At 44.5% G+C, this 6,805-nt stretch overlaps 1 protein-coding gene across 1 annotated transcript in view; it reads left to right on the top strand.

The window, feature by feature from the left end:
• Positions 1 to 1,495: 1,495 nt before the first annotated feature.
• The window catches only part of LOC147725642 (uncharacterized), an 89,361-nt gene continuing 84,051 nt past the window's right edge, over positions 1,496 to 6,805 (top strand). Inside the window, exon 1 of the mRNA XM_086964561.1 lies at positions 1,496 to 1,991. The gene's annotated coding sequence lies outside the window, so the exon portion shown is untranslated. The remainder of the gene's footprint in view (positions 1,992 to 6,805) is intronic.

Raw genomic sequence — 6,805 nt, 5'->3', positions numbered from 1 at the left:
ACCCATCGGCTTTACCCCTTTATGTGCATACCCTGAGGTCCCACATGCACACCATCAGGCACTCCTCGCATTACCGGCTGTTTAATAAAAACAGCCAACAATTGCTTCAGGGAAACCCTCTGTGAGAAGGCTGTCTTTCGTATTAGTAATCTTCAATTTGGTTGCCCAGAAAAAGTTATTGAATCCAGTATCTTATCCCACTTGGGGTTTCAGAAAAACAGTATAAAAAAACCATAGCCCCCAAGACCATAATTTATTTCAAATTAGCCATTTCTCGACTATGGTTATCAGGAAATAGTACTGACTGGCAGCAAGTCCTCATGGTGACTGCCGTTATTGGAAATAATAAATAGATTTGGAGCAACAGTTTTTTTTTATTCATACCGGCTGCCTTGCAAGTTGGTAGCAACATTATGGCCATTTTAACGTCCTCTTCGTCAAACAGCTGAACCAAATATTCCTGATGGGAGTTTGAGAGCCAGCCTAATGCAACATCATCTAGATATTCGCCAATTTCTTCAGGCGACAGAGCACTTTTAGCTGCATACAGTTGGGTGTAAAAGTGCTCAGTAGTAGCACTGATCTCCAGAGTGGAGTAGTAAGCAACCCCATCTATGTCACGCATTTCCGTTATATATTCCTGAGTGCGCGTTGCTGGCAGTTTTTGCGCTGGGGAGCGACTCGGGCGGCCTCCCTCACCATAGTATCGGGCCGTCCTCCGGCGAGAGCAGTGAAGCAACTCCTGGTCAACTGTGTCATTGTGTTCCGTGACAAGCGTACGTATGCCAGCTATTTTCACAGGAGAAGGGTTGGTCTCATACTCTCGTTCAAGTGCTGAAACATCAGATGCCAGCTTTTTAATGCGGCGCCGGATGTCACCCAGCATTCCTGATTGTGCCCCAATGCCCCCCTGATGGTGAATTTCAAAGCCTCCCAAAGCACTTCCGCACTATCTAGAGCCCTCATTCTCCCTAAAAAAAATCCTGATTGCCTGAGCTTTTGTTTGTTTGAATACTGGGTCTGTTAATTCAGTGGCTTGTAAACTCCAAGTAAAGGGTGGCCTCTCGCAGGTGGGGATCTGCATATCAAGAATTACCGGAGAGTGATCCGACAATGTATGCGCCTCGTGCTTCACCTCCCTGACCCATGGACAATTCCCATAGGAGCTGGAAGTATTAGCGGCCGTCCTGCCGCTGAACCGCACCACCCCTTGGCGGGGGGCCACGGAACCTATGGACAGCCGGTTCAATCGTGGGGCACAAGTATGGATTGAGGAGAGCCGCTACTGCCGGGGTTAATTTGAGGACCTTTTTTTTTAAAAAAAAAACGCTACATCGAGTATGCAACCATTGTGGGAAAATAAGAACTCCGTCTCTCAGAAGGCAAAGTCGCCTATTTAAGTGCACGATATTTGCCGAACAAGGAATCGGGGAACTTACTACTGCATACTCCTGACTGTGTGAGCCTCTGAGGAAGAGAATTATCGAACCGCGTTGGGCTCAGTCAGGCGTGAATAATTACAGGCAAGTGCGACGAACCATACCTGAATAAAGCTTGTGGGAAAGAGCAACTTGTGCACGAGTGCGGTTTGTTTGATGGACAATTCCCTAAGGAGCTGAATATATATATATATCACTTTCAGAGTTCGAATTGATTTGGCAAGCACCTTGTTTCACTACTGGCTGTCCTCTTGAAGGTTATGAATCATTTCTGCTTTCTTTGTAAGAGAGTTCGCACAAGCCCTGGAGACAGGAGTCTGATTAGGAAAGGATAACAAGTCCACAATGATGTCCCCTTTTCATTTCAACAGTCTCACTAAAAGACACACTCATGCAGGGCTCTTAATTTGATTATTTGATGGTGTTTTTCAGACAGTCGCCAAACTGAGCCCTCTCCTGTATTGTTCAAAATGATGAGTAAAAGAAAGAGAGATTCGGATAGCCAGTAACCTGGAGATGAAGATAATGACTGTGGAGAAGCTGATTTTGCATGTAAGTGATGTTTCTGAAATTTGTTTTTGACATCATGGACCCATTACCTACTGCTGCTCTTGATATTAAAACAATGACATAGATGCCTAAAGTGCCTCCATTCTATTTATGAAGAGCCCCGAAAGACTTTGAGTATGAAAAGAGTTAAGAAGTCCAGTGCCGTGGATTGACAGCAAATCATTAAACACATAGACAGGACCAGTTGGTATAAAGCATTAACTTCTGCATTATATGTGTGGACTTATGTGCAACATTAACTTCATGGCTGTAGTAAGTGAGTCTTACTTCTGCTTAGTAATAATGTGTCCGCCTTCCTCTGTACACACACACCAACACTATGCATCATCGCATTCTTAGGCACACTCACCTTTCCCTAGTGTCCTGGCACAAATTAATATTCTCAAGCAAATATACTACATATTCCGATTAACAGTCAGAATGTTACTGCGTTAATGGTTTTCCATACCACACACTTATAAATACCTGGACAACGGTATAAGCAACAAAACCCTATGACTTCTTACTTATCAGCAAAGACAACTTTGTGGCCATACACAACACTCCTCTTCTCAACGAGAGACCAGTAAGTACAAATCAGTGCCGCACTAGATTGCAAAAGCACCTGCACAGTGCACCAACCTGAAGAAACAACCGACTAAATAACTAATTGTAAACAAATATGACTGGTCCTACTACATAGTCATAACCATACATAGGCAGGATATAGGTAGGGGTGAGTGGTAAACTCTGGCGGATTTCACAAAGTTTTTGTTACTCTGCTTGGAGGGCAGAGTTTGTAAAAAACGGAGTTACCGGCACCCACCACTATAATCTATTCACATTAAGATATCGAAACACCATTTCCACCACCCACAAGTAATCACCGTTGGTTGGACCATCAGGGTCAAATGATGTCACTTCCTGCAATTAGAGCTGTGTGGAAGCAATTACTAGTTACGTCTGGGCAATTGCATCAGGAGGGAAGGTACAGAAGCAATAATAGTTTTTTATTGGGTGTGCCCTCCTGGGTTACTATCACCTCCTTCGCCCCAAATCTACTCCTTCAGTGCCCCGACCACCCTGTCATCATGGCCAGTCGGAGGCGGGTTAGGGGCGGTTGAGGGCCAACGTGGGCTGCCGGCGTGAGTGAGCTGCTTGTGTTTTTTTACATCTGGGAGTTCCTGAGATGTTTTTTGGATTGCTGAGGTGCTTGAGTTGCTTAATATTTAGGGGCAGATTTATGTTAACTGGCGCATCCCCAGGCATGCGCCAGTTAACGTGCGCCACAGCTCCGCCACCCATGGTGCGCCGCATTTATAATGCGGCGCACCATGGTGCAAAAACGGCACAGATGCGTGACGCATCTGTGCCGGAAATGTGGCGCATTGCTGGAGTTGCGTCGCAAGCGCGACGCAGCTCCAGCAAGGCTCGGGGGTGCCCCATCTACACAATGCTGCATCAAGACCTACGACTGCTTCAAGCAGGTGCAGGGTTTTGACGCAGCATTGGCCTGAAAGTGACTGAGTGAAATCTCATAGATTTCACTCAGCCACTTTCAGGAGGCGTTCCTGCGCAGGAACGCCGCCTCCCCTGCGCAGGAACGCCTCCTTATGGCGCAGGGCTTTACAACGTGACGCATCTCCTAGATACGTCACGTTGTAAATAGGGCGCATTGTTTGCGCCGCAGTTGCGTCAAATAAAGTGACGCAATTGCGGCGCAAGGGCATCATAAATCTGCCCCTTAGTTTGTTAGGTTTGGGTTAGATAACGGTTGTTTTTGGTGTATTTAGGTCACTGAGGATTTAGGCACTTTGGGCTCTGAAGGAGCCTGGATTGCTGAGGTCCCCTCCAGTGCTTATGGTGATAAAGTATTTCGGTAGCTTAGTGGGCGAGTGGAGCAACTCCACCCGCTTGCAGAATTTCACTGAGTTTCTATTCATCTGCGCGGTATTCCGCGTAGTGCAACTCCGCGAGCTTCGCCCACCCCTGGAAGCAATCACTGCAACCAATGACCCGCACATGAGAAATCACATTAAATGACTTCTAGTCATTGCAGTGAATAAAAGTGCACTTGTTCAAACCCTACATATTGCAAAGCGGTATTCTTCTTTCCGAAGCCAACATCAACAAAACCACTGTGTGCCAATTATACGAAATTACCAAATGATGTCAACGGGTACTGTCTTAGTCGTGATGGCAGTTCTTAATAGTATGCCTGCAAGGGAAACACCTTGTTGAAGGGGCTGTGACCTTACTCTAACATGCATCAACAGAACAAGCATATGCAGAGTTTATGCAAAAACGAATCATGGAAAGGGTCCCCTCATCCCCCAGATTGCACTCCATACATAAGTGCATCATGCAGAAGGGTATTTAGCTTAATCTGATCTACATCAACAGAAGAAGCAATGTACAGTTCACAAAGGATATGCATCCTACAGCTAGCTGGCCCTTTGCAAACAACCGCACAACTCACAGCTAACTCTTTGGTAAAAGTGAGCCTTCCGCATATGCAATGGTGAAATGCTAAAATTGAGGTTAACTTATTCAAATTACACGCATACTTTGCAAGCATATATTAGACTAAGTCAAAGGAGCATGCCACCGGGCCTTAGCATTTTTAGTCAATAAGCCCTATATATTTTTTTCAATGCATGAACACAATTTTTATTTTTAAAGTGGAAATGTGCCTGTATGAGGCAAAATTATCAATTTCCTGTTTGGATATTAAAACGTAATTCCCATTAAACAAATTGATAACGTGCATTTGGCTGAAAACAGTACTAAACTGACCCCTTTGTAGAACCTCAAATGTAGCCTCTATATGCTAGGTACCGACAGTACCAAATTAAGACACTGCACTTTTATAAACTCGAGAGCCAGGCAGTTTCTCCATCATGCATTGCAAGGTGTCTGAGGCAGTTTTGTTTTCCTGCTCACCAGAGAAGAATAACTCAACACGGTGCCTCTCTGAGGTTCCTTCTTGGCTGAGAACTTGCATTGTTCATGGTTCATCCTTTGGCTTGGTTTAACATTTTCTGACTCTTCCTTCATTTCTAAAACTAATTTGCAGTAATTGCCATTTCCCCCTTTGAACGGTTCACACCTTTTCCTTTAGTATCAAACCAGTTCTCTTTGACAGGTGGCCATTGTGTGGAAGTAGAATGTCCTAGAAAGTTGAACATAATAATTGTCCCATCTGTCTTTTAGTTCTCAACCTATCATGTGGTTTAGGATATGTCTTTAGTTCCCTTACGGGTGCTTTAGGATTTGGAGGCAGTTTGCCTTGGGGTGAAGAAAGGAGAAATAGTCCTTCTACTTCATGTTCTACTGCTTCTAGAGAGGCAAAGTAGCTCTCAACGTCTTCTCCAGCACTGCTTTGATTAGGCCGGTGTCCCATTTGGGACCCTTGGGCCAGTCTTGTATTCACTAGCGATCAAGGTTGAGGTGATTAACGTTGCAATATTAGATGTCAAACGCATTTCAGAAGTCAGCCTGTCAGAATTTTTTTAGGAAATATAAGAGGATTTGAGAAGTCACTCAAAATGTGCCCTAATTTTTCTTTCTTCAGCACTAATCATAATTTCTATGGCAAAATGAACCCCCTCATATTGTTCCTTTGCAAATTAAATGTTTCAAGTGTTAACACTTTATTCCAATCAAGATGACTTCAGGTGTGCCATACTTTTGTCATAAGTAAGACTGTTAGCGCTCTAGTTGTTCTTTAGAACACTCTGGGACATTCTGTCATTGGGCTATAGTTGGGCTACATCTGGCTGATATTTGGGCTACATTTGTTTTTTTTGTCTCTGGTGGCCATCTTTGGGCTACATTTGGGCTCTAACATATATATAGCCCAATGTAGCCCAATATATATTTTTTCAAAGTTAATTTTCGTAAAAACCACTGGAGCATATATCTTGAGACATAGCAAAGGCACATCGGGGTACCAGTCCCTACAACTTTGCCAAGTTTTGCCTCCCATGTTACTCTTCTGAAAAGACCTTTCGCCTCTTTAGGGTCGGATTTGAGAGGGCTGTCCGTCAAGTCCCAATGCTATCCACCTCCTAGACCCCATTTATTTATTTAATTTCTTGTATAGCGCAAGAATCGACCCCGTGCGGGGTATCTCCGCGCTTTTGCTCGCAAGATGGTCAAGGAGGGGTGTTACCAATAAGCTGTAGGTTATGGGCTGATAGTTCAGTTATTCTTCCAGGAACAGGTTGGTTTTTAATTTTTTCCTGAAGGCGGAGTGGTTGGAGATTTGCCTGATGCAGAAAGGTAAGTTGTTCCATAGGGTAGGCCCTACCAGAGAGAAAGCTCGGCCACCTTGTCTAGTTTTTTTTACAAGAGGAGTTTTTATCAGCAGTTGATTGCTTGACCGTAGCGCTCTGTCTGGTTTGTAAAGGGGTAGCTTTTGGGTCAGATAGTTGGGGGCTTTTCCAAACAAGCATTTGTGGACAATGTAACAGATTTTAAATTTGATGCGTTGTCGTATTGGCAGCCAATGAAGTTCTCTCAGCAGAGGCTTGGAGGGGGTTCTGGGGGGGGCATTCAAAATCAGTCTTGCCGCTGTATTTTGGACCACCTGTAAATGGTTTATGGCATCCTCGTTGGCTTGTATCAGGAGCCCGTTACAGTAGTCAATTCTACTTGTCACCATTGTCTGCACAAGGGTCTTTCTGTAGTTGTCTGGTAAGTATGGGAATACTCGTCTTAACAGCCCAATGGTGTGGAAACATGCCCCAGCGACTGCATTCACATGTTCCTTCAGGGTCAGATTTTGATCTAATTTCACCCCCAGATTCTTTACT

The sequence above is a fragment of the Lissotriton vulgaris genome, chromosome 3_2, assembly GCF_964263255.1.
Source record: "Lissotriton vulgaris chromosome 3_2, aLisVul1.2, whole genome shotgun sequence".
Lineage (NCBI taxonomy): Eukaryota > Metazoa > Chordata > Amphibia > Caudata > Salamandridae > Lissotriton > Lissotriton vulgaris.
This window is presented reverse-complemented; position numbering and strand designations above follow the sequence as displayed.